General features: G+C 39.6%; 1 protein-coding gene and 1 pseudogene across 1 annotated transcript in view; both read left to right on the top strand.

Annotated features, from left to right (window-relative positions):
- The window catches only part of GALNT17 (polypeptide N-acetylgalactosaminyltransferase 17), a 407,486-nt gene that overhangs the window by 311,810 nt on the left and 68,634 nt on the right, over positions 1 to 27,042 (top strand). The window lies entirely within an intron of this gene.
- On the top strand, positions 1,311 to 2,190 carry LOC107507427 (annotated as a pseudogene).

The following is a 27,042-nucleotide window of genomic DNA, read 5'->3' as shown; positions in this document are numbered from 1 at the left end:
TACTTTTTTGCTACTGAGTTTTATGAGTTCTTTCTATATTTTGGATATTAACTTCATATCAGATATGTACTTTGCAAATATTTTTCTCATTCTGTAGGTTGTTTTTTTCACTCTGTTGATTGTTTCTTTTGCTGCGTAGAAGGTTTTTATTTTTCATTTTGTTGCTTTTGTTATAAACGTCATGTCCAAAAATATCATTGTTAAGACCCATGTCAAGGAAATTTTTTTCTGTTTTCTTCTAGGAGTTTCATGGTCAAAGCACCATTTATTGAAGAGATATTCTTTTCTATCTTGAGTATTCAGATATTAGTTGCTTGGGTTTATTTCTGGGCTCCCAGTTCTTTTCCATAGATCCATTTTTCTGTGTTTGTTCCAGTACCATATTCCTTTGATTACTATAGCTTTATATTATAGCTTGAAATCAGGAAGTGTGATGCCTCCTGCTTTGTTCTTTTTCAAGATTGCTTTGGCTATTCAGAATCTTTTGTAGTACCATATAAATTTTAGGATTATTTTTTCTACTTCTATAAAAAAAAGCCATTGGAAACTTGACAAGAATTACATTGAATCTATAGATGGCTTTTGGGAACATGGACATTTTAACAATATTTATTCTTCCAATCTATGAACACACAGTAACTTTCCATTCATTCATGCCTTTTTCATAGTAGAGATCTTTTACCTCTTTGGTTAAGTTTAATCCTAAGTATTTCATTGTTTTTGATGCTAGTATAAATGGGATCATTTTCTTTATTTCTTTTTCAGGTAATTTGTTGTTAGTGTATAGAAATGCTACTGGTTTTTGTGTGCTAATTATAGATTCTGCAACTTTACTGAATTCATTATTAGATCTAATACTTTCTTGATGAGTCTCTAGGATTTTTATTTATAAAATTATGTCATCTGCTAATAGAGACAATTTTACTTCTTCATTTCCAATTCTGATACTATTTCTTTCTTTCTTTTTTTTCTGTATGGTTGCTCTGACAAGGACTTTCAGTACTATGTTGCATAGGGATGGTGGCAGTGGGCATTCTTGTCTTATTCTTAATTTTTGAGAAAAGCTTTCAACCTTTCATCACTGAATAGGATATTAGATGTGGACTTATCATATATGGGCTTTATTATGCTGAGTTATGTTCCTCCCCTACCTAATTTGTTAAGAATTTTTATCATGAATGAATGTTGAATTTTGTCAAATGCTTTTTCTGCATCTATCGAGATGATTATATGATTTAAGTGTTCTTATCACAAAATAGTAGTAATATTATAATAGTAATAATAATAAATAAATAATGCAGGAGGAAAGTTTTGGAGGTGATGGATATATTTATAGATTGTGGTGATGGTTCACAGGTGTATACTTATCTTCAAACTCATCAAGTTGTATATATTGAATATGTATAGCTTTTTGTAAGTCTGTCATACTTCAATAAAGTGGTTTAAAAAAAAAGGAAAATTTCAGTCAAAGAGAAAAGCATATGCAAAAGTTTAGAATTCTGAGAGGAAAACGTGGGGGAGAATTTCAGGGGTTCCGTATGGCTGGAGCAAAGAAAGGAAGAGACCCAGCAAGATTATGGAGGACTTGTAAATAAGAATTTGGCATTTTTAAAAGGACCAAGGTGAACATTTTGGGGGGAAAAAAAGGTACGCACATATATACATTGACTATATATGCACACACACACGTGTGTGTCTGTGTGTGCAACTATATGTGGGACTATATATGTACACACACACACTCATACAGACACACACCACCTGCACCATGGTCTCTGTCTCAGAGCTCGCCTGCATCTACTCGGCCCTCATTCTGCACGATTATGAGGTGACAATCACGGAGGATAAAATCAAAGCCCTCATTAAAGCAGCCAGTATAAATTTTGTTTGTTTGCAAAGGCTGTGGCCAATGTCAACATTGGGAGTCTCATCTGCAATGTAGGGGCTGGTGGACCTGCTTCAGCAGCTGGTGCTTCACTAGCAGGAGGTCCTGCCCCCTCCACTGCTGCTTCCCCAGCTAAGGAGGAGAAAGTGGAAGCAAAGAAAGAAGAATCTGAGGAGTCAGATGATGACATGGACTTTGGTCTTTTTGACTAAGCTTCTTTTGTAATATGACAATAAGAAGCTGAACTTGGAAAAAAAAATATGTATATATATATATATACACATATGTGTGTATATGTATGTGTGTGTGTGTGTGTATTCCCAGATATAGTCTCACACACATACACACACACGTGTGTGTGTTGTGTGTGTGCCTGTGTGTGTGTATGGTCTCATATACCCATCACCAGCTCCTGTGAAGAGATTTAAGTGGGGTGAAATCATCAGGCTTTTTTTTTTTTAAATTAAAGAATCATTAATACTGCCTTGTGGAGAATGGATTATAAAGCTGAATAGACTCAGAGAAGAGCAGTGAGAGAAATTGGACCATGGTTGAGGCAGTGGGAGAAAATTGAACAAATTCAAAAAGTAGAGGAGACAGGACCTGAAGGTTGGGTGTATGGAAAGGATGAAGGAAGGGAAGTGGCATTAAGGCTGATCTCAAGTTTCTGTCTTGAGCAACTGGGAGATGCCGATGTTGTTCTCTGAAATAAGGGACACCTCTGGAGGAGGTTTGGGAGAAGGCAGAAAGATTATATTTTCTGTTTTAGATATAGTGAGTCTGCAGTTTCTGAAACACTCCTGTTCATCCAGTAGGCATTGGCTATGTGGGGATTAAGCTAAAGAGAGATTTGCCCTGAGATAGACGTGGCCACTTGTGGTACATAGAACATATTTGAAGTCATGAGAGGGAAGAGGTTGCCAAGAAAAAAGAGAAGAAAGAATAAGGCATAAGTCGAGAAGAAGAAAAAAAAGCAACATTTAAGCATTGGAAGGAGTAGCTGGAAAGGAAACTGATAAGAAGTGACCTAGAGAGTGAGTTTGTGGCAGCTGAGAGGAGTGCCTTTAAGTACCCAAAGCTGGACTTAGAAACAGGGCGCATGGAGATCAGGGAATGGATATGAGTGCCGCTTATGGGGTATGTCCAACAGGAGCTGGTGGCTGACTGAACGTGAGGAATGAAGTAGAGGGGAGTGTGAAGGGTACCTCTAGGTTTCCGTGCCCCTGGGTGGATTTACTTAGAGAACACTTTCAGAAAAGAAGGTCCTGGGTGGGGACTGGGGAAGTTCCATTTTAGAAACTTCAGGTTTGAGGAGTAGCAGTCCTCTTTGACCTGGCAGTGAGATGTCAAGGGAATGTAGTAGTAGAATGGAGTCCCAACCAAGAATAGGGATTCCAGGACAAGTGTGGGGAGTTCACTGTTACACTCAGGTATCTGCTGGACCATGGTGCTTAGGGTTTGGGCTGATTAAAAGGAGCTAAGATATGGCAAACCCTTTTATGATTTGAGCCAGTGGCTTACAGCAGGTAGTTGCTATAATTGCTACACGTGAAAAATTAGAATTCAGAAAATAGAGGGGGTTTTTTTGTTTTGTTTTGTTTTGTTTTAAATTCAGTACTCTATATTTTTTCGATAAAATATTTTTTTAGGAAAAGATCTTATTTTTTCAAAGGCGTTTAGAACTTTCATGTCTTCTCCACACTCCAATTTCATGCAAGTATGTGAGTTTCCTAGCGCTCATCCAATGTTATTGTGTTCACCTGTTTGCTTCTGTGGCATCTCTCAAAGGAAGATGGTGAGGCCCCACTAGAGCCACAGCTGATGAGTCACCTACCTGTAAAGTTTGAAAATCTGTAGTGACACTTTGCTCTTCTAGCTTTCACTGCTACACGGCACACTGCCTTATAACACAGAAGAAAGTTAATTTAAACAGAGTTTCTGGCATTAGATAGCAGGGCCATTTTACTGAAATGTACTGTTAACCTCTTAAACAAGAAAAATGTGTAGAAGACTGAAAAAACACAGACATGCATGTGTGCACGTGCACGTGCGCGCACACACACACACACACACACACACACACACCCACACACACACCCCAAACAAACCTTTCTCTGAGGGACAGACAGCAATGTGATATCAGTTGGAGAATAAAATGGCTTCCATAGAGTTTCTAAAATTCATAAATCCTAAATTTGTACAGGCAGGGAATTCTACTCTGGGTAGATAGGGGTTTAGATTATTTCATCTTTTTCTATTTTTCCCCTCAAAACAAATTGGAGAATGATGAATTCAGTCATTTAATGCTAATTTCTCTTATTTGAACATTTAGTTATGGAATTGAATTTCTCTTATTTTAATTTAACATTTAATTATCAGAAATAAAACATAGACAAAAACACAGCAGTCTAATGAATCCAAATGTCCTAATCATTCAGCTTCAACAAACATCAACATATTACGTGTTTTTCAACTACTGCTCCTCAGCTTTTTAAAAGCAAGTCCCCAGACATCATGTCAATTTACCTATAAAAACTTTAGAGAGTATTGCTAATATATAAAGACTTTTTAAAAACATAAGCTCAATATAAAATTAGTAAAATCCAATACCCAGTTCATGTTTCTCAAAAATATTTTTCAAAATTTTGTATGTACACACACACACACACACACACACACACACACACACACACACACAATTGGTTTGTTCAAATAAGGCACCAAACAAGGTTTACACGTTGCATTTGGTTTGTATGCCACTTAAGTATATTTTAATCTACAACATTTCTCCTCACCATTTTCATTCTTATGCCATTTATTTGTTGAAGATACTGAGTCATTTGTTCTGTAAAATTTTGCACAATCTGAATTTGGTATTGATTCCTCTTGATGTTTTTAACATCTTCCCCTAACTTCCATTTTCCCTAAGCTATAATTAGATCTAGAAGGTTGATTAGATTTGTTTTTTTCCTTCTTCCATCCCTCCCTCCTCTACTTTCTTCCTTTTTTCTTGGTAAGAATACTTTAGGTGGTGCTGTACATTTGCTAGTGCTTTATATCACATCACATCACATCACATCACATCACATCACATCACATCACATCACATCATCACATCACATCACATCACATATCTCATCTCATCTCATCACATCACTTCATATTAGATCACATCACACTATGAGATACATAATATCTGGTTGTCTCGGTTTTAGTTATGCTTAGATTAAATAGTGGGGCCACATATTGTCAGCATGTTTCATCTATTATAAAATCCCCCATCAATTTTTTTACCTACTAGTTTTAGCAGCCACTAATGATTATTGCTTAGATCTGTTATTTCATTAGGGCCTATGAAATGGCAATTTTAAAATTCTACATTCATTCTACATTTATAAGCTGTAATTCTACTTTTGAAAAAAAAAGCTTTCCCTCATTAATGATTTGGATATTCTGAAATAAAGTTCAAGAAAGGCCAGATAAATGTTCGATTCTTTCTTTTTATTTAAATATTTTTAGAATAATGAATTGGTGCCATAGCAACTTCTAAAGGTGACTGATGAGGTTTTTTTTTCTAATAATATTATGAACTCTTAAGTTTTATGTGTCTCAATCTATTACAATCATTGTCCATTTTTGCTCCTTCTCCATGTGTTTTTATTGAGATCTTATTTAATACAATAAAATGTACAGATTTTCAATTCGTAGTCTAATGGGTTTCACAGTTATATACACCCGCATAGTCACCTCCCAGAATGTGATATTGAACATTTCCTTTGCCTTAGAAACTCTATCTCTGCCTCTTATCAGTTCTCTCCATTTCCCCACACTGCCTCCTCTAGGCAACCATTTTCTGATTTTTATCATCATATATTAGTTCTAGATCTTCACATAAATGGAATCATACCTTATACACTCTATTCTTTCAACTAAAATAATGTTTTTGCGGTTCCTTCATATTGTTGTATGTATCAGTGATTCATTCTTCTTCGTTGACGAGAAGTACTCCATTGTGTGAAGTTATGGTAATTTGTTTATTCGTTTTCATGCAGAAAGATAGTTGGGTTGTTTCCAGTTTAGAACTATTATGGAATTCATGCTTAATTTTTGTGGGGGCATATGTTTTGATTTCCCTTGGATAAATATCTAGGAATTGAATAGCTAGAATATAGGGGAGATATATGTTTAATTTTTAAAGAAACTGTCAAACAGGTGTCAAAAGTGTTTGTACAATATTCCACTGCTACCAGTGCTATACAAGAGTTCCAGGAGTTCTACATCTTTGCCAGTATTTGGTACTGCCAATATTTATTTCAGTGAATCTAGTAGGTTTTAAGTGGTTCTTCAGTATAGTTTTAATTTACATTCTATATTTTTCTCCGATTTGTGGCTTGTCTATTCTCTTCTGTTTTCTTTTAGGAGCTTTATGATTCTAACTTTTTCATTTAGGTATATGATTCATAAAGGCCCTGAAAACAAGACACAGGAGAAGATCTTGAAGTAGGCAATACTTTTTTGGACTAGATACAAAGAACACTAATGATTTTTTTTAAAGTGGTAAATTGGACTTAATCAAAATTTAAAACATACCATTTAATAAATGTATAGGCAAGCTGCACACTGAGGAAGATATTCACAGTGCCTCTGTTTGACAAAAGAATTTTATTCATATTATATATAATAGATTCTAAAAATCAAGAATAAAAAATGGCAAAGACATGAATAGCCCCTTTTCAAAGCTTACTTGCCTTCTGGCACAAGTGGTTCCAGTCTTGTCTTATGTATTTCAAGTCCCAGACCTGGTATCAGCCATCTCTCTAAGGAGCTCTGATTCCTTATAATAGGAAATGGTATTTAGAGACCAAAGTCTTGTCAGTGAGAGTTCCTATTGCTACTGGGTTGTCATTGTGTCAAAGCTTTTTTAAGGAACAAAGCTAAACAATACTTATTTTTTTAGAAAGAAAAATGTAAATCATTACTTCCTACTAACACTTCCAGTTCAAATTATTTCACTTCTTTGATTTTATACTTATCTTTCACTATTTATATTGGCATAATAATAAATCTGATTCTTATTGATATAATTTCTTATTTCCTTGACTTACAATATATAAATAATAGCTTCTAAATAAGAATACCAACTAACAAGTTGACTGAATTAAATTAAGTATTTCTTTGTGGTGTATTTTGCCCTTAGGATGTATCCCACTAGAGATATGTAATCAACATTCTATGTTTTAAAGGTATTTGAAATAATTTTTCTCAGTGTGGTTCTATTGCCTCCTTGATATAGAGTTATGTGGAAATGAACAATAAGATTTACTCTTTTTTTTCTGTTTTACTGAGGTTACAAGTCCGTTGACTAAACTTATTTAACTTAAAGTTTTAGGTTTTTTTTTAAGATTTAATTTTTAGAGCAGTTTTAAGTTCACAGCAAATTGAGAGAAAAGTACAGAGATTTTTCATATACTCTCTGCCTCCCCCATTATCAACATTGCTGCCCAGAGTGGTACATTTGTTATATTAGATGAACCGACATTGACACATCATAATCACTCAAAGTCTCATTTATATTATGGTTCAGTGTCTGTGTACATTCTATGAGTTTGGACAAATGTGGAAGGACGTGTATCCATCATTATAGTACCATGCAGAATATCATAAATTTCTCTACCCTAAAACTCCTCTGCGCTCTGTCTATTCATCTTCCTAACTCCAGTCCCTGACAACCACTGATCTTTTTACTGTGTATTGTTTTGCCTTTTTCAGAAGGTTATATAGTTGGATTATACAGTATGTAGCCTCTTCAGATTGGCTTCTTTCAGTTAGTAATACACATTTCAGTTTCCTCCATGTATTTTTATGACTTGATAGCTCATTTTTTTTAGTGCTGAATAATATTTTATTGTCTGGATGTACCATAGTTTACTTATTCATTTACCTACCGAAGGACATCTTGGTTGCTTCCAAGTTTTAGTAGTCATAAATAAAGCTGCTATGATCATCTGTGCAAAATTTTGGCTGTGCTGTGTAGTCATAGCAATGTGTACCAAACACTGTTTACAGACTGATTTCTATCAAGAACCCTCTTAGGCTTTTGGTTCTGTGGTATCCATCAACCCATACTGGCAGAGAAGCTGCAAGTCTAGGCTATTGTTTTTGTTTTGTGTGTAAATCTGTCCCAGCCCTTCTTCACTGTGGCTAAGCTTATATATCTAATTAGCTGGGGGCTCCATAATTATTATTATTGCTAGAGCATTAAGAAAAAAATCCAAGAATTACCAGGCATAAGGAAAACACTCACCACATCCCTTACTCCCTGCCAAAGTATCTTAGTGACTGTCAAAGCTAAATTAAATCCTTGCATACCAAAGCCAAAGAGGAGACAAAGTCCATGTAGGAGTAAAGACAGGGACCTCAGAACTCTGAAAGTGGAAAAGGAGTGTCAAGAAAAACCTACACTGTCATCAGTGAGTGGAGGGAGCAGAGAACAGAAGGAACACCAGAAAGAAGAGAAGAAAAACAGCAGTGTGAAGAGCCTGCAGACCTTCCGTGTGTTCTTTATTTTATAGCACTTTTTTTTTGCACCAGAGTTAGTCTGTATTTGGTCTCTGTTTGGTTCTTAAGAAGATAAGCAAGTAGGTACTAGGTTTGAGAATGAGTTTCCATAAATGTCATTATTTAAACAGGAGAGAGAAGCACTTAAAAATAATATATTTTTAATTGGCATCAATATTGTGCCCAACACTGTGCTAGGCACTTTCTAAACATTATGTTATTCAGTCTTCATGAGAATTAGTCATTACTGATCCCATTTTATAGGTGACAATATTATGATTGACAGAAACCAAGGAAATTGCCAAGATATTGCAGCTAATATGTAGAAGAGCCAGAACTCAACCCAAATCTATCTGACTCTATAGCTCTCTGTGGCTTTACTCCCTATTGCTTGAAGTATTTATTCATCCAGAGTGTCTCATTTGTCCACCCTCAGGATAGCTAGGACAACACTACAGATTATGCAGTGATGTCATCACATAATTGGTGGTCAGGATGTTGCTCGTATTAATACAAATCCTAATATAATTCCATTTATAATAGATATAATCTTGATAACTCCTATATAGACACTGATAGATACCATGCCCATACATCTATTTCATGTAGTATGCTATCTCATATATAGAGAATTATAGTTATATAATAAACAAAAATGTGTTTGAAACAGCATGAAATTGGATTTCCTCATCCATAAATTGTGTTATATTTATGTCTAACTTATAATTCAAGAACAGAACAGCAATGTTGATATTTTTATAAATGGTGTCTAATGTGTTTCTATTAAGGGGAGATATATTTGCTGTGCTAAAATGTATTATCGTAATAGCCAAACTATTTACTTTACCGCTGGAAAATAGTGTGGCATTCTATCTGGAATTTCCCTTGCCTGCTCCCAGATCTCTTGTAAATTACTGTAGGCGTCTGTGAGTTAATTTATAGAAAGCATCCATCTATTTTTACAACTCCAAAAAGTCTGTCACTTTCATTCATCTCCCTAGGAATAAAGCAATAATTTGATTCTCTGTAAATATGAACCTGACTTTCCAGTTGAGACTTAAGTGATATGGATAATTTATAGCTCTATTTCTGGGGTAGGAGACTGGAAGGTGCATCCTGGCTTGGTGTTTGTTGCCATTTTCCACTATTTCCACAGAGGGTGGGAATCAGCCTGTTTCTTTTCTACTTAGGGCATAACTGTTTTGTTCCCTGTACCATGTAGGCATGTTGAATACTGTACCACAAAGAACAAACAGCCTGTTTCTTGAGCTACTCTGTTAAGCCCTGGATTTGGTAGTTGCAAACAGACCATGGACACTGTGATGTACTCAGCCTTCAGGAAGAGCCACCACAAAATTTTCAGGGCTTCCACAGGAAAGTAGTCAAGGCTTCTTAGATATTTTCTGTCCTGTGGATAACCCATTGGGCAGATCTAGGTTACCACTCTTGGTATCCTATCCTTTGGCTTCTTTAAGAAAACTTATCTGGGAAATGTCAGTGTTTTATTTCCTCTTCCTTTGGTAAGATGCCAAAATGGGAGATGTCCTTTTGTTAGCTGTCTGGGGGTCCTGTGGGACCAAGGCTGTTTGGGCCCAGAAATCTGGATATTTCCAGGACCAGGTGGGAAGAGTGCCTGAATAGTCACTAAAATGAGAAGGTAGAGGGTATGAACAGGAATCAGGACTAGAGTAGGTAGCCAGAAAATTGGAAAGCCAGGAAGGCCAGAAGGAGAAATGATGCACCAGGAAAACAATGAGAAGAGAAACCCTGCTGGAATACCTGGGACAGGCAGGCTCTGGTGCCCTGGGCTGGCTTTCTCACCCATTCTGCAACATGAGGCTTAGGTGGGCTGACTGCATTTAATAGCCCTTAGAATAGGGCAACCTATCATTTGGCTGCAGTCCCCATTGAGGAATCTGGATTCAAGCACGAAAGTATCTCTGACATTTCTTTCACATTCTGAATCTGGAAGGTTTGTGCTGGGGACTCTATCTAATTGGAACTATTTGTCCTTGAAGGTCATTTCCTAAGTATCACATACTAACCTAGCTTAGCAAGAAAAATTCTTTGATTATGCTAATGGCCTTGATTTCTGTGGAAACACTTATTTAAAGCAGTTAAAGTGGGGAAAAGAAATCTAAGTGGAAATATGGTGGATGGATTTGCCAATTGTAAGCTTCACCTTTGAAGCCATTGTCCATACATGTGAAATACGCCATGTATAGGCCCTTCTTCCAGTTACAGCCACGTGTAGCGACTATCTGCTTCACAGAACATGAAATAGCACCCGTTTTGACTATTTTGTAATTAATCTCCTTTCCTTTTGAAAATCTAAAAGGAAAATATATTGTGCATTTGGATACTTTATAAATTTTCAACTCCCCAAGCTTAGAACTGCAAGTCTGTGTTTCCTCTATGTGACAGAAATGGAAAGAATTAAAGCTTCACATATTTTCAAAACTTGCATTTTATACTCTTTTTAACCTTTTGGAGATGTATTCAAATTCTATTCCTCCTACAAGAACAACCATGCAAGAAATCACAGAAGGCAGTTCTGTTGATGAAAAAGAGGCCAAAAGAATGTGCAAATTACAACAAAAAGCTATTACTTTCTTTTTATGTTTTTGCCTCCATTTATGCTCACATCAAATTCTTTTTTGTTTACCAGATAATCAGCCAGTTCTTTGGACTTAGAATGGTATGGGAAATTTGGAACTCTCTTTTGGAAAGTTATCAGGGGAAAATTATCCCAGACAATGCCAGGCATCTGGGACAAGTTGGGGTGGTACGACTGAGTCTGAGAGCACTGGGATGGGTTTGGGTCTTGCTCTGTGGAATGGGTGCATGCTCTGAAGATGCTCTGGCAACTTAAAGAACTGGTAGCCATGACAGACTCCAGTAAAGCTAAGATAGGAAGAGGTCCACATTTAGGCAGGAAAAGGAGAGGCACTTGAGAGCCAGGTGACAAAAGAGTTAGGTGGGCTTGAGGGAAGGAGCTGGCTGATGTTCCAGTTCTAGCTGCATGATAAATTGCCCCAAAACAAATGGTTTAAAATAACAACAATCATGTTATTATCTTTCCTGTGTGTCAGGAATGCAGGTAGGGCATAGTGTGTTATGAGATGAATTGTGTTCCCCCAAAAGATATGTAGAAGTCTTAATTCCCTATACCTGTGAATGCGATCTTATTTGGAAAAAGGGTCTCTTACTGATTTAATCAAGTTAAGATGAAGACATTAAGGCCAGACCTAATCCACTACGATTCTAATCCAGTATGATGTTCTGATAAGAAGAGGAAAGGCACACACAGGGATAATACCTTGCAACATCAGATGCAGAAATTGTAGTGATGTAGCTGCAAGCCAAGGAATACCAAGAATTGCTGGTGACACCAGAAGCTGAAGAGGCAAAGAAGGATTCTCCCCTACAAGTTTTAGAGAGAGCATGGCCCTGCTAACACTTTGGACTTCTAGCCTTCAGAACTGTGAGACAATACATAGCTGTTGTTTGCAACCACCTAGTTTGAGCTCTGTTGAAGCAGCCCTAGGGAACTAATACAGTAGGATAGTTTGTCTCTGTTCCACAATGTCTGAGTCCTCATTTGGGAAGACTTAAAGGAATTTGGAATCATTTGGAATCATCTGGCATGCTCACTCACATGTCTGGTAGCTTTCGCTGGCTGTCACCTGGAGCCTTAGGTAGGCTCTCAGGTACAACGCCATCATGCAGCCTCTCCAGGTAGTCTGTTGGGTGGCTGGGTTCCAAGACTAAGCATATCAAAAGAAACAGACAGGAGTTGATCATCTTTTATGCCCTTGCCACTGAAGTCACATAGTGACATCTACTGTAGAGCCATACCCCCTGATCCATGGAGATTCCAAGATCCCTAGTGGATAGCTAAAACCATGGATAGTACCAAACCCTAATCAACTTCAACTCTGCCGAAACTGTGGCAGCAGCTTCTTCATCAGCAGACACAGCCTCTCCGGTAATTTTTATAGATTTTAGTCCAAACCTATTCCTGATCTATAACCCAACCTCACTTTTGGTAAATGGCTCGGGGTCATTGGTTTAGGGGATCTCTTGCTGAAGTCTTCATATAACCTCGATGCTTTCGGGCACAACACATTGCTGTCAATCCGAACATGTTTTATGTTCATGTTCATGTATTCCTTCCACATATTTAATCTTAACTAAATATTTATCATGCTCTGTGGCTGTAACTTTTGCAGCTTGAGGTGTGACAGCACAACTAGCACAGATTTACTTTTTCTTCACAATTTCACAGATAGAAGATTTGTTCTTACTGTGGATCTTAGTAACCTCAGCATAAGATTTCTTTTTCTTATTGAGAACTTTCACCTTTCACTTAAAGGAAGCACTTTACAGATCCTTTTTTGGCATATCGAAATTGCCAGTATACTGCTCTTGTGCTTTGGGGCCATTATTAAATAAAATAAGGGTTCCTTGAACTAAAGCACTGTGACACTGTGACAGTCGATCTGATAACCAAGCTGGCTACTAAGTGACAAGACAGCTACTAAGTGACTAATGGGTGCAGAGCATCTACAGTGTGGAGAAGTTGGGCAAAGGGATGATTCACATCCCAGGTAGGATGGAATGGGAGGTCATAAGATTTTATCGTGTTGTCAGAAAAGCACACAACTTAATACTTCTGAATTGTTTCTTTATGGAATTTCCCATTTACTATTTTTGGTTTGCAGTTGACCATGGGTAACTGAAACCACAGACAGTGAAACTGAATAAGGGGAGACTACTGTAGTCACAATTCAAGTGGAACCCTGGGCTCAAGAGGAGGGACACAGACCCCGCTTCTTGATGGCAGAATATCAGAGTCACAGTGCATATGGCATGGGAGAGATCATTGCAGCAATTTTTGGAAAATACAATCTGCACATTGAAGAACACTAGCTGACAGGATTAGATACCCCCCATCAAGGGCAGGGGGCTGGGGCAGTCTGTCCTTTCTCCCTTTCCTTTTCTACTCTTCTGTCTCCTTTATGAGCCATCCCTGCTGCCACATGTGGTTCTTGCAACCTTGGTCTGGTCTCCCCGAGAGAGAATTAAATTCAGTTTAATAAACATTTTCTGAGTCTTGTGTATAAGAAAGTGAGCTAAGAGTTGTGTCAGCAGCCAGGAAAGGTTGCCGGCTTAGAGGGGTTACAGGAATGGAGAACGGATGACAGACATACAGTTTACTATAGTGCAAGGCCAGATGTGATTAGTGCTCTATAGCACAGAGACGGGAAGTGTTGGGGACCCTGGAGACCAAAAGAGGTTTCTAGGTGGAAGTAGTGGAGATCGGCTCCATCTGAGTCCCCCTGCAGCCAGTACCACATGACCACCTGGCTTGGCAAGGTGGGGCCTGTGGGCCTTCTGCCCCCCGGCACTCTCTGTGCCCTCTGAGTCCTTGTCTTCTTCATCTGGGTGTTTGTCTTCTCTTTTCATGATCCCCACACTCTACCACAACAGTACCACACCTTCATCTCTTACTCTGAATGGAGATGTTGTTTTCTAATTCAGAAGGTAGGGACGACCCACCTTATAGAAGAAAATTGTCTCTCTGATTATACTGGCTGATTGACTCAGAAGCAGTAAAGTGTGTCCTTAACATTCTGTGGCCAACAGCTGGCTTTCTGGGTCCGCAGGGATATGGCTAACACTCACGCCACAGAGGCACTGAGTTCACACGGGTGACCACAGCAGCTGTCTTTAATTTTCTAATCTGCCTTTGAGACTAATTTTATGTTTCCAGTATGACTTTTGGGCTTGTTTAGAGCCTTTTTATTTTATTTTTAATTTAGTAGATTTAAGATAGACCTAGGAAATAAATCTATAGAATAAATCTATAAATCTATATCTCAACCAATTTTCTAGAAATATTTTAGCATAGAATTAGAGGTGAAAAGAATTCTATGGAAATGCCTAGATTTCAATCAATATTAAGTGTCTACTGTGTACTGGCACTCTGCAAGGCTTGGGGTATTCAGAGGTCTCCAACATCATAGAATTGACAGTCCAATTGTGGGGTCGGGCTTTAAGTAACTAAGCACAGACAAATGGACAGTGATGCGCTGCGATAACTGATGTGAAGGAAGAGTACTGAGTGCTCTGAGAAAGAACGGAGGGGTTGAGGGGTGGGCTAGGCACCTTGTGATCAAGGAAGATCTCTCTAATATTGAAGCATGACCTAAAGGGGAAAGGAGAGAGCATAGAACAGCCAAGAGTGTTCCAGACAGAGAACAAGACAAGTGGTTCCTTGAGCTCTGGAGACAAATGGATTTGTTGGGTTCTAGGGCCTGGAAAAGAACGGTATATGGCTGAGCAGAATGATGAAGGTGCAGGCTGAGAGTGAAGAGATTGGAAAGACAGGGAGGGGCAAGACCTTGCAGGACCGCATAGGCCACAATGTTCTTTGGGGCCTTCATCCCAACATAAATGAGAAGTCACTGAAAGGAGAATCACGTGATTCCACAGTAGACTTAGGCGAGAGGCAGGTCTGAGTGGAGAAAGGGTAGTCCAATTGCATTTGGAAAGCCCTGACAAAATGCTTTTAGGGCTTTTGTTCTTTCTTATTTAAAAGGTCAGTACCACCCTCTGACAGTCATACTCTGTGAGTCTCTGGGGGATGAGGGTATGGCAGGGGTGACCAGAATTTGGGACACACCAGGGCCTGTGAGCCTCATTTGTTGTGAAAAAGCAGTCTTATCTAGTGCCTCAAGGAGCCCTAAGTTAAGTCTTGCCCTGTTGCTGCATCACTCTGTGCATTCTTAAGAAAGGCCCGTACTCTGTGAGAGCAGCTCTAAAGCCCAGCTGAAATTTATACCTATGTTAGTTCCTCTGCCTGAGTTGAGGCCCCTCGAAGGCTCCTAGGGTAAACCCTTCAAGCAGAATTGCTCACCTGGACACTCTTGACATTTTGGGCTGGTGATGTCCTGTCATGGGGGGAAAGGGTATCCTGTGTGTTACAGGATGTCTAGCAGCATCATGGCCTCGACCCACTAGATGCCAGTAGTGTCCCCGCCTCACCAAGCTGTGGCAACCAAAATTATCTTCAGAAATTACCAAATTCCCTCAGAGGAGGGGAGGGAACAAGGCCACCTTTGGTGAAGAACAACTGATTTAGACCACACCTTCTGGAGGAGGCAACATGCCCCCACAGTGGAAAAACACTGGTTCTTGAAGGGCGTAAAAAATCTTGGATATTGCAATGGTTGCTATCCCTCCAAAGGGCCAGAGTACATAAACAGATATACAGTACATCCATGGTATTAAAATTTCATAGAGGAAGAAGTCAATTAGAAAACAAATGTCTAAGAAGTCTTCTTAGGGAGAATGATAAAAAACAAGGTTGAGAAAGACTTATTTAGACCAAGGGAGAGCCAGTTTTTCTGCAAGGCTATAGACTAAGAACCTGGAAATTGAAACAGGGAAGCAGAGGGCTTCCAACAGTGGGAAGATTCAGGCACCAGGGACTAGTCATGATGATAACTAACAATAACTAGTGATCATGGGCCAGGCACTGAGCCAGGCGGTTTTAGTGCATACAGTAATGTCATGATGCAGATGCTCTTATGTATTTCTCACTTTACAGCCGAGGCACACACAGGTTAAGAAATGGGCAGAGCCACAATGAACAGTCACTGTCCAGAGGTCACGCCCTGTACCTTGCTAGATGAGAGTGACCTAAAGAGCCAATTAGAGGGGTTTGCATGTTGGCGTGTAATGTGGGGTCATGGATCACTGGAGAGCAGGGAACCTGTGAGATAACAGGGAGCCACAGAAGGCAAGCTAATAGAGATTAGGAAGAAAACTGAAAATTGAGAAGTTAGACTAGAGGGAGCTAGCGAGCCCAGAATCTGACAAGCATGGAATGAATCAACTTCAGGGTACAGTGAGATCCTTAAATTAACCTTCTCCAGGTGCCTCTTCCATCTCTTTCCTCCCCCAATGGCTACAGAGTGAGACCAGAGCAGGCATTGCTGGGCAGCTGCAAATAGATTCTTTCCAACTGATCCATGCAAGACCCATGCCACACCCTTTCACACTTGCTAAACAAGTCAGTATGCCGCTTGACTTCCCTCTGGGGCCTGTCTCAACTGAGTTATTTCTTGTCCCAAGCACATGATCTTTTACGGAAGGAATTTTGTGAATATCCCTAATTTTAAAAAATGCATAGAATATTTTCCACCTAAGCCATATATCTCAAAGAGAAATAACACTATTTCATGCCAAATTTTTTGGCAAATATTGCTCTCTTCTCAGACTAAAAATTTTAGCTATTTTTTTTCCTCGATCTGTGCTAAGGAAGTATTTTAGGTTCTAGTCCAAAGGGCCTATAGCTTGGGAGGCAGCTCCCAGCCCCCAGCATGCACTCCAAAACAGATTGACTCTCCCTTACTCACCAGTAGTGACCTGGGAAGGCAGTGAAAACTGTATCTTTGATGTTTCAACTTTGAAAAAGTTGCTCTAATGTAGAGTAAGTGGAGCATTTCAAATTAGGAATGGAATTATAACTGGCTTCACATTTTGGCTTCTCCAAGGTGCTTTTGCTCACAGATTAGGTATCACTCCCACCTCTCTCTCTCTCTCTCTGCAGCTAATGAAGGGTCCAGAGTACCTGCAACCATGAGGCAGGGGAGATGCCCACCAGGTCACTTTCAGGCTCCCAGATTCACTATAGAGTTCTATCAAGTGGGACCTCCAAGTTCATGTGTCAGTTGTCAGCCAGCCTGTGCTTCAACCCTTCTGATAAAAAGACACTCACCACCTAACACCTTTCCTACCACTGGACTACTTAAAGCACTGGAAATAGGCAGTGTTTTTAGTGGCTTGCATTTTACAGTGCTGACTATAAACCAGGTACTGTGCTAAGTGCTCATGATGTTATTTAATTCTGAGTACTGTCCAGTGAGCTATTAGTATTAACATCACTGCATGGACAAGGAAATTGAGTCACAAAGCTATCAAATGGAGGAGCCGGGCTTTGAATATAAGAGGCAGGCATAATGAACCACTAGGCAACGTTGCCTTATAATATATTACACTGTTATAAGATAAACATACCTAGTTCCTCCCTGGTTCCTCTAATCTCACGCTTCACGTCTCTTACTGTTTGAGGCCTTCCCCTCTTGTGTTGCCCAGGGAAGAACCTGAATCTTCACATATAGCAAATATCAGGGTGGAGGGCAAGGAACATGTCCTATTTCTTATTCTAGAAATTTTTCTTAAAGCTTAAGATCATATCACACTGTGGGTACAGAGTGAATACACCTACCTGTTTTCCCATAAACAAAGAAATGTTCTTGGGGATTCCCTTCAGGACTAGTCATGGAAGCTGCACTGAGAAGCCTCAGTTTAGGGATACATTGACAGCCATCCCCACTCCTCACCCTCAGACTTATCCCATTCTTCAACACGATGTATTTAAACTCAAGGAAGACTTGCCTTTGTGCCAACATTCTGTGTATTCATTCATTTATTCAATATTTACCGAGTGAATAGAGAACCAACTAGGTTTCGATCAGAGCACTGAGTTTTAGAAAAATAAACATAGAGAAGTCATGGGTTCTGTTCCCAAGAAAGCAAAAGACATCATCTTATCAGTGGATATAATAAAGCATGATGAGCATAATCATACAGATGTGCTAGAATAATCTTAGATCAAAGAGGAGGATTCCAGGGCCTGGGGGCCCAGAATCACTTCTGACTGCACCTTAAAAGACAGGCAGGAGTAATGGTGTTCCAGGGGAAGAGGAGAGAATGTGCAAAGGAAAGAGAAATTCATTCAGCCTAAGGGAAACTTTCCAAGATCAAGGGTGGTAAGTTAGTATAAATCATATTGGAGGAAGCTTACTAAGTTTAAATGTTAATGGACTGCAACTAATAGTACACACTCTTTCCTATGTCACTCAGCCCGTTCCAGGTCTGTTATCGTTTGTGGCCGGAGTGCTCAGATGGCCAGTGCTGAATATAAAGAGTGTAAAGGAAACTCCACAGCTCTTATCTTTAAGCATTATCTTTTTGTGAAATTGTCCTTGCTCCTATCTCCTTCCACATCAGAGATATTCTATTCTTATTGATCTTTTCTAGCTTCTGATCTTATTGCATGGCAGTAACAGTGCATCTCTATTTTTACAGAGGATCTAAAGGTTCTTACTTGTGATATCCTGGTGGTCTGATCATAGAGTCTCATCTCTCGGTGGCCTCAAACCCACCCTCACCACCCGCTGCTCTTCCAGCATGTATATGGTCATTTGATTGGTGAATATTTCTTAGGGTATACTTGGTTTTCCTGAGTTTACTTCTGTCAGCTTTAGTCATTGTTGTTAACTACCTTTCACACTCACATGCACACAGACACACACACGAATTTCATTTTCATGATTCTTGAATCACAGGTCTGTACAACAGGGTAAGACAGACTGGTACAGTCAAGAAGGCACAAGCAGTATTACTAGAGTGTATGTTTAATCTGAAAAAGCTGGGCAGTGTAGGGGGAAGGCAAAGCTACAAAAATTTCTGGTCTTTAGAAATAAATGGCTTGCTCCCATGGAACCTTCTCCTCAACTGGCTGTCTTATTGAAATACAACTCAATATCATCCAAAACGGTGAGAGAGTGAGAAGCTCATTAAAAATGCTTCTAATATTGCCTGAGAACTATAAAACTTTTATCATCAATTCATTGAGCTCAGGAATATCGGTGAACAAACAGAAAAAAAAATATCGAAAGCCTGTGAAAACATTTTGTAACAGGAAAAAATAAAGTCATAAGAGCTTAAAGGTGTACCTAAATTATGTCTTACCTGAAGCCCATGGAAAAGTTAGGAAACAATCATTATAGATTATCAGCAAGAGGAGAAGGCTTTATATCTATTAATCGTAAACAGGGTGGCACATAATAAGAAAGTGAAATAACAATGCTACATGTACTGTTTTCGTTGTTTCAATAAAAAATAAAATTAACACTGAAGAAGATAAACAGATAAACAAGAAACGTTTCCAAAAGAATATGAGAAAAGATGACACATGGTAATAACACATAGACATATAATCCATGAATAATAGAAGTTCCCAAGGAAAAGAGGAAAAAGTCCTTGGACAAAAAAAAGAAAAGAAGAACCTCCTACCTCTTGATTTTCACTCTTCCTTTGGTGATTTCTCAATGGAGCAGACCAAATGTGAACCAAACCCTCTTTCTTCCTTGTTGGTGGTCCACACATTGAAAGATACATTGACAATTTCTAAAGAACTGTATCAGGATAGGATAAGCTATGCTACGGTAACAACTTTACCTGAACTTTCAGATACTTAATACACAAAAGTTGTGTCTCGCTTACATAAAGCTCAGTGAGAGCCGGGTGACTCTCCAGGGTAGTTTCTTTCCCAGTGGTAGTTCAGGGAACCAATCTGCTTTCAACTTGCATAACAAGGTTACTCTGGTTCTCTTTCTCTAGGAAAATCCTGTTGCCCTGGAATATTTATGACAAATTCCTCTCTTGTTCCCTGAAATGTACATGTGATTGCATAATCATATAGTCAACTTACAGTGTCCCCTTCTGGAACTGGCTTCCAGGTCACAGCAGGGAAGAGAGAAACTGGAGACTCATGTACCAGTTTTGTTCTTAAATGCTTTGACCTAGGTGTGACGCATGTTATTTCCACTCACTACTCACAAGGCTTCATCTAACAGTGAGGCAAGGACATGTATAGTGAGATTGATCAGGAATATTCAATCTCAGACAAAAATCTCAGTGAGCAGCAAATATCATTGTGACAATAACCTTAGTAAAAAACATAATTGAAAGAAAAAATTACACAGATATAAGCAGTATAAAAATAATAAAGTTTCCAAGTACTGTCATATATATCATTCATAGTTCTTTTATAGTAACCATCAAAGGGGACCAGAACGCCACCTGGTTTCCTTCCCTCCCTGTCCAGGTCCACAACAAACACTATCTCATCTTTTCACCCAAACATATAGTCTTCTGGACATCCATTATTCTTCCCAATCAAAGCCAACATAGGATGTTCACTTGTCTAACTCTTTTCCTTGATGCCCACATTGAAGGATGTGCCTTATGCCACTTATTTGGCATTGGTTCACTTATTCTGAGTTTTTTGGCTGGGTTTGGCTGTGGAGATTATGGATTCAGAATGAGTTACCACTTGAAGTACAGTCAGGTCCCAGCAGGCCTGAAATAGGATGACTGGGGTTACAGATGTTCCGTGTGAATAGTGGGAACTTGAAGAAGAGGGAAAAGACCAACTATTGTGGAGATGAAGAAGGATCCAGGTATAAAACATCAGGTGAATCAGAAGTGCCACAAGAAAGGAGGAATTGCTAGTCCACCATTCTTAACATATTATATAGTGGATATGACAGGTACAGTTAATTTGGCTTAATCATATTTAACAAACATTTATTCTTCAATTGTATGATGAATGAACTAACATACATAATTAATAAAGATATATATTTTTAGAACTTGAATGCCTTCCAGGAAAGAATAACTTCTTTTCAAATGTCCATGGATCAGACACAAAAATTGATTATATACTAACCAGCAAAATTTTCATAGATTTTAAAAAGCAGAAATTTTACAGATCTTATTTTCAGATCAAAATGTAATAAAACCAAACATTAATAATATGAGATTAAATGAAAAGACCCCTGGAGGAAAGAAGTCTTGGACACTTAAAAATGCTCCTAAATACAGCATTGTTGGACAAAGAACGGGAAGAAAATCCTAACGAGCTACTAAGAAATAATACAAGTGAAATCAGCATTATCAGAATGCAAGGAATGTTGCCAAAGTAATGCTTAAAGGTAAATTAACAGCTTTCGCTGCAGTCATTATAATTATGTGAGGTGGTGGGGGAACCAGAAATATTCAATCTCAGTCAAAAATTCCCGAGGCTGGCGGCCGCACAGCCTCTGAACCTGTGTCCCCACCTCTTTATTTTGCTGCACATCCAATTCATACAGAAGTTCCCTCTGATCATCCTCAGATTGTGCCCATTGCCTACCCTCATTTAAACCCTTATTTCTGCTCCCATGGGATTTTTTTCAGCTGTCTCCTCTTTCTAAATCAGATAGGGGCCTGCTATTCCCCTCATGAGAAACATTTGCCATGTCCCTACTGCTGTCAGATTGACATCTGTCCTCTGTTAGCGAGCACTCAAGACCCCTTCTGCAAAAGACCCAATGTATTTGATTTCAAGTTCCAGCTCAAACGCCAGGTGAGTTGTGCTTACAAGAAATCATTCACTCCAGTCCAATATTCTCTCTTGCACCCCATGCTCATTGTTGGGTTGACACCGTCATACTGTAGACAAATACACATCTGTTGACTTGTCTTTCTTTCCAGTACCTTATAAGCTTCTTTTCCATGTCCTACTGCTTTCATGAACCTCTTTGCCCCTCTTCATTCTCACTGTGTCCCAGTACAGTGCTTTTAGCACAGAAATACAAGTAAAATATTTGCCAGATGACAGAATATCCTTCTCAGGCCTAGAGCAGTCATAGGTACTCAAAAAGTCTTTCCTTGCTTATTGGCAGTAATATATTAAACCCTTAGGAAAAGGGAAAACTATATATTAACCAGTGCCATAAAAGTGCTAAAAGAATTCAAATAAAGAGGAAGGTCATGGGATGGAATAGCCCAGGATGCTCTTATGTATTGCTGACTTTGCAGAAGGGGAAACCTTGGAACAATGAAGGAGCTCATGGCCTGGAACTGCTGGCTGGAGGAATGTTACCCAAAGCAGAGAGAGAGAGAGAGAGAGAGAGAGAGAGAGAGAGAGAGAGCGAGCACGAGCGAGCATGTGTGAGGACAGTGGAGGAACCATCTTAGCTGGAGGGGACAGTCACCAATGAAAAGCACAGGAAAGTTTGGACAGGTTACACACTCACCACCTAGCTACAATTTGGGTGTGAGTGGGCCCCATTTCCTATTTCTAACCGGTGGTTGAAGCAATTGGTTTCATTCAGACCAATGTAGGTTTCTTTGTTCTTGAAAATATTACCCAGCTGGAATTAATGTCTATGAGTTCAAATATAATGTCCCCCCAATGTAGAAGACTTTGTTTGCTGTTTGTAATCTTAGATTAAGAGTAAAGGAATTCGAAGTCAGACCTGAGTTCATGTAAATGAAAGAAGAGAGAATTTTACTGAATTGCTTGGATTTTTCCCTATGTTGGTTTTCATCCCACATTGCAGAGCAGCTTAATCTGGCATAACACATACCCCATCTGAATGCCTGCATGTGGAAATAGCCCTTTAGACACTTAGGATTAGTCACTGTATATTGTGCATAATTGCTCTGCTGGCATTTCAGTGTGGACGACTGGCCTTCAGCTCATGCCCTTCATGTGCTCAGTTAAAATTAGTTAAATCAATGGAATGCATGGAGAAGAGATTGTGTTTAGCAAGCCATTGTGCTGATACTCTGATTAAACATAAGCTTTTTAGCGTACCGTGTCAATGAGACACACTGTCATATTAATAAGCTGTAAATTCTAAATAATTGCTTGATAGAATGAGAACCTAAAGCAATGGGTTTCCAGAATGCTGATTATTCCCCTCAGTAACAGAAGACAAGAGAACCCATTCCTGCAATTGTTTCGCTTTGGAAAGGATAGGACATTTTGGCTTGGCATGTTGATGAAAAACACTAAAAATTTTCTTGGTGATTCTTTTGTTTTCTTTTCTCTGAGCTTCTGGCTTATTCACACATTCACAGACATCAGCTGGGCAAGTGAACATTTTCCACATGAGCCACTCAGTTACTGTTTGCAGTCCGCATGGATGACAAGTACTTTCTTTCCTGGTCAGAGAAGGGAAATTCTGTGTTCTGAGCTAGCACAGTCCCCAGGTATAAACAGAGCTTCCCCTGGGAGTCAGAACCTGAAGGCAGATGACTTGGCCACCCACTCGCTCCCTGATCTCCAGGCTCCAGCAGACATTTTTGATGTGAGGAGACTCAGCTGTGAATTCGAGCCAGCACTGGTTGTTGGTTCCAATTAAAAACCAATTGCATTCCCAGCAGTTCAAAGCTGCAGCCCAAAATACTGCATGTTCAGAAAAGCTGATCTTTTCTGAGAGGCAATTACTCCATAAAGGGCTAGATGCTGCCAGGGAGGGCTAACGATGGTACATTTGTGTGTGATAAAAATGTTTAAGTTCAAAGAAGAAACCAAAAGTAGATGATTGACTTTGGAGTTATTCATAGATGGTGATGAGGGTTTTCTGTTGGTCTTTTCTTCCCCCCAGCATTAAGCAGACCATTTATTGGTGAAGAAATAGGAATTGACCTTCATCAGATAGCAAAGAAACAGAGCAACCACATTAAGGAGATCAAAGGCAAAAATACTATGGGGTTAGCATTAACCACCAGCCCTGGGAAGCAGTCTCGTTCTGTAGGTGTGTCAGTTAGATCAGCATCTGTTTTTCCATGAGCAGTCAGTCTCTGCTTTCTTTAGAGCGATCATTGTCTTCTGTCTCTGCCACTGGTCAAATGGTTATATCTGGGTGTTTTTAGTAACCCTCTCTATCTTGTTTGGCTCTAGGACACATAATTTCAGAAGAATCATAAAACCAGTCAAGAACCCTGATTTCTTTTGGGGATAGCTCCCTCACTTTTAAGACCTGGAGCGTGTTGTATAACCTCTCTGGGCATTCATTGTGAGTTGCAACTAGCTAATTTTATTTTAGACCTTTTAGTTCATGATTTTATGGTAAAACCATTCAGCCTTATCACCAATAAATTTAGTATTTCAAAACAAAGAAGTTCCTTAATCTCCAATTTCTTGTGATCATATTATGTTGGACCAACCCAAATATTTCTTCTGGAGAGGGCCAAGCGATCATTCCTGGGGTAATTTCCAATGTCACAATTCTTGTTTTCCTGAAGGAAGAAATGGAAACAGCCTGTTTCCAAACCAGCAAGCCTAATGAGAATCTTCTAGCACTACTGCAGTAGTTTCTGGCAAGCAGGAACATTGCCCTAAAAGAGCAAGTGCCAGCAGGCGGGTAAGGGGATGACGAGGTCAAAGCATCGAGAGAGAGAGTGAGAGGTTCATCTTATTGCCAGTGTTTTGTGTAACTTAACAGGCTGTTTGTCAAATTTAATTTTAGATATAATTATTCAGTCGAGACCTTTTCCAGACTGGCTTTTAACCTAGAAGCCTGCTCTGCCCCCTTGTCCCAAGGTCTGCCACTCTATTACTTTCCCAGCCCTCCATCTGCTGGCCAACCTTACAGTCCACCTAGGGCATTGGTCTCAGGTGTAGTTTTTACAGCCTGTGGAGTAGATTAAAGCAGCTGGCTCCCTTTCCTGTCATTAGCAGCAAAGTGTTTTCTGCTTTCTTATTCCCTTACTCCACATTACCGTCTTTTCTCTCCAAAGAACTCAGAATGAATGAGGCCATGAGAAGAGGCATGGCCTGCACTCAGCTTGGCAGGATCAAAGCAGTAAGGTTTTCTCTGATGATTCCATCGCCCTCACCTCTCACACCTCTGACAAGGGCAGGTGCAGCACAAAGCAGCAGGAGCTTGTGGTCAAAAGCCTAGATTCCAGTTCTGAAAGTGGTGCTTTGATGGGCAAGACTGTGCCTCTGTCAAATGGAGCAGGTGTCTGTCCAGCCGACCTCACAGATGGGTGAGATCAGAGACCCTAAGACGGTACATTTGGCAGCGGCATGTAAGTTGTTAAGATCTGCATGTATGTGCCTGGCAAGGTGGTCTCTAGTTTATGCCCCAACCAGATGGGAATGTAGCTCCTATTAGAATCTGGGCCTGTTCTTAGAACCTAAGGTAGGCAGTTCACAGTGGTGCCTCAAGCCCAGCTTGAAGTCAACTAAATCCAAGGTACCTTTTCCTCCCATCTCCTCAGGAACTTGATCATTTCTTTTGTCTTCTTCTTTTCCTCAAACTTTCCCTTTCATTGGCACCTTTTTTCATCATAGAAATGGGCCGGCTTCCTCTCCTCCTAGCTACAGTTTTTTCTCCTTTTCTCATCCAGGCTCCTAGAAATAAAAAGTGGTCCTACGTACCACACTTCTCTTGTTTTGCTCCATCTGTTTTTCCTGGATGACTCTTCTGGAACTGCTTTCCCTACAGTCACCAGAGACTTTCTGTGAACACTTTGAGTTCTTCTCCCACTGAGTCACCCTGGCCTTTTCCTTTTCCTGTTCTTTCTGACATCCACTATCACTCCATCATTCTCCTTTCCTGAGGGAATCTGCTTTCTAGGTCAAGAACCAGCCAAAGGCAGTTTGGCTTAATCATCCTTCTCCATTAATTCAAAGAGGATATGTTATTCTTGAAATTTTATGATGGGTGGTTGAAGTTCAGGGAGTAAAAAACAGTTTTCTATGGGAAAGAAGAGGACATGCCGCTTTAAAAATGGGAGCTCACTCTCACATGTAGGAGATCACGCATTGGTCATTTGAGTTGCATCTCTACCCACAACAGTCTCTCAGCCACCATGATGCAGATGGATGCAAGGGCACTTTCTGTGCTGAATAATTTACCTTTAGACTCAGCGCAGCCATGGAAAGCCTCTTCACAGATGACCTATAGACTAGAGTCACAGTGTGTCCACGTTCAGTGGCCAAGGGGAAGGAGAACTGCTGATGCCCAGTGCAGTAGACCCTCCATTGTAGAGGGAGACCACACCCATGGGTCAGGCACTTAAAGCATGTTTTGGCCACAAGTGGTGTTTTCCCAGAGAGAGAGTAAGTCAGGAAGCTTGCTTCTGTCAACTAAAAGCAATACCACTTCTGCCCCGGGACCCCCACATGGAGCCTGAGGTGAGGCCCTAGTCATGTTATTTTGTCATTCATAATCATGAATGAGATTTATAAGAAGGGAGTGAAGTGTCACTCCTCCTCCCTTTAACCCTAAAATTAGTTGGAAGCATGAAGTGATAGAATCCCTTCACTTTTCTTTTGGTATTTTGCATGGAGAAATGTGAACCTTACTGCTTTCTTCTTTCATCAATACAGTGTTCATTTTTCATAATTTCTGTTAGTTTTTTAAGACCATTCTTCTCACCTGGAGAGTAATTTTGAAATAAGGTGGCGAGAATTGTTAGGAAAAGACACCACACCTTTTTAGCAGAAAAGGAATAATTGTCAGAAGCATAAAACCTTCTCAATGTCGAGTTTTTGCTGACCTCTTCAACTATTCCAGTTGTCATTCTTTTCTGGCATCAGCACTTCTTTTTCTTCTTTGGATAAATATCAGACTTATTCTGGTTCTCAATTCATATAGGCTTGCAAATTCAGATCACACTGAAAACCAAATTACTGCCTTTGGGACAATGGCCTTTGTCTGATTGCTAATAGAGGATTTAGTAAATAGCCCAAGAGACAGAATTTGGGTCTGAGATCTCACTGGGTTGCATTTTTTAAAACTCAGTTAATTATAGGTTTGTCATATATTCAAATGCAGATATGAGGGATACATCATTCCCACATTTTAATTGAATCCTTAGGTAAAGGGAGTTTGAGCTTGGTTTTAATTCAATGAGAACACTCCACTGTGAACAGTTTCTTTTTAATGCCTGGC

This window comes from Rousettus aegyptiacus, unplaced genomic scaffold (genome assembly GCF_014176215.1).
Source record: "Rousettus aegyptiacus isolate mRouAeg1 unplaced genomic scaffold, mRouAeg1.p scaffold_m13_p_8, whole genome shotgun sequence".
NCBI lineage: Eukaryota > Metazoa > Chordata > Mammalia > Chiroptera > Pteropodidae > Rousettus > Rousettus aegyptiacus.
The sequence above is the reverse complement of the archived record's forward strand: the minus strand, read 5'-3'. Positions and strand labels throughout refer to the sequence as shown.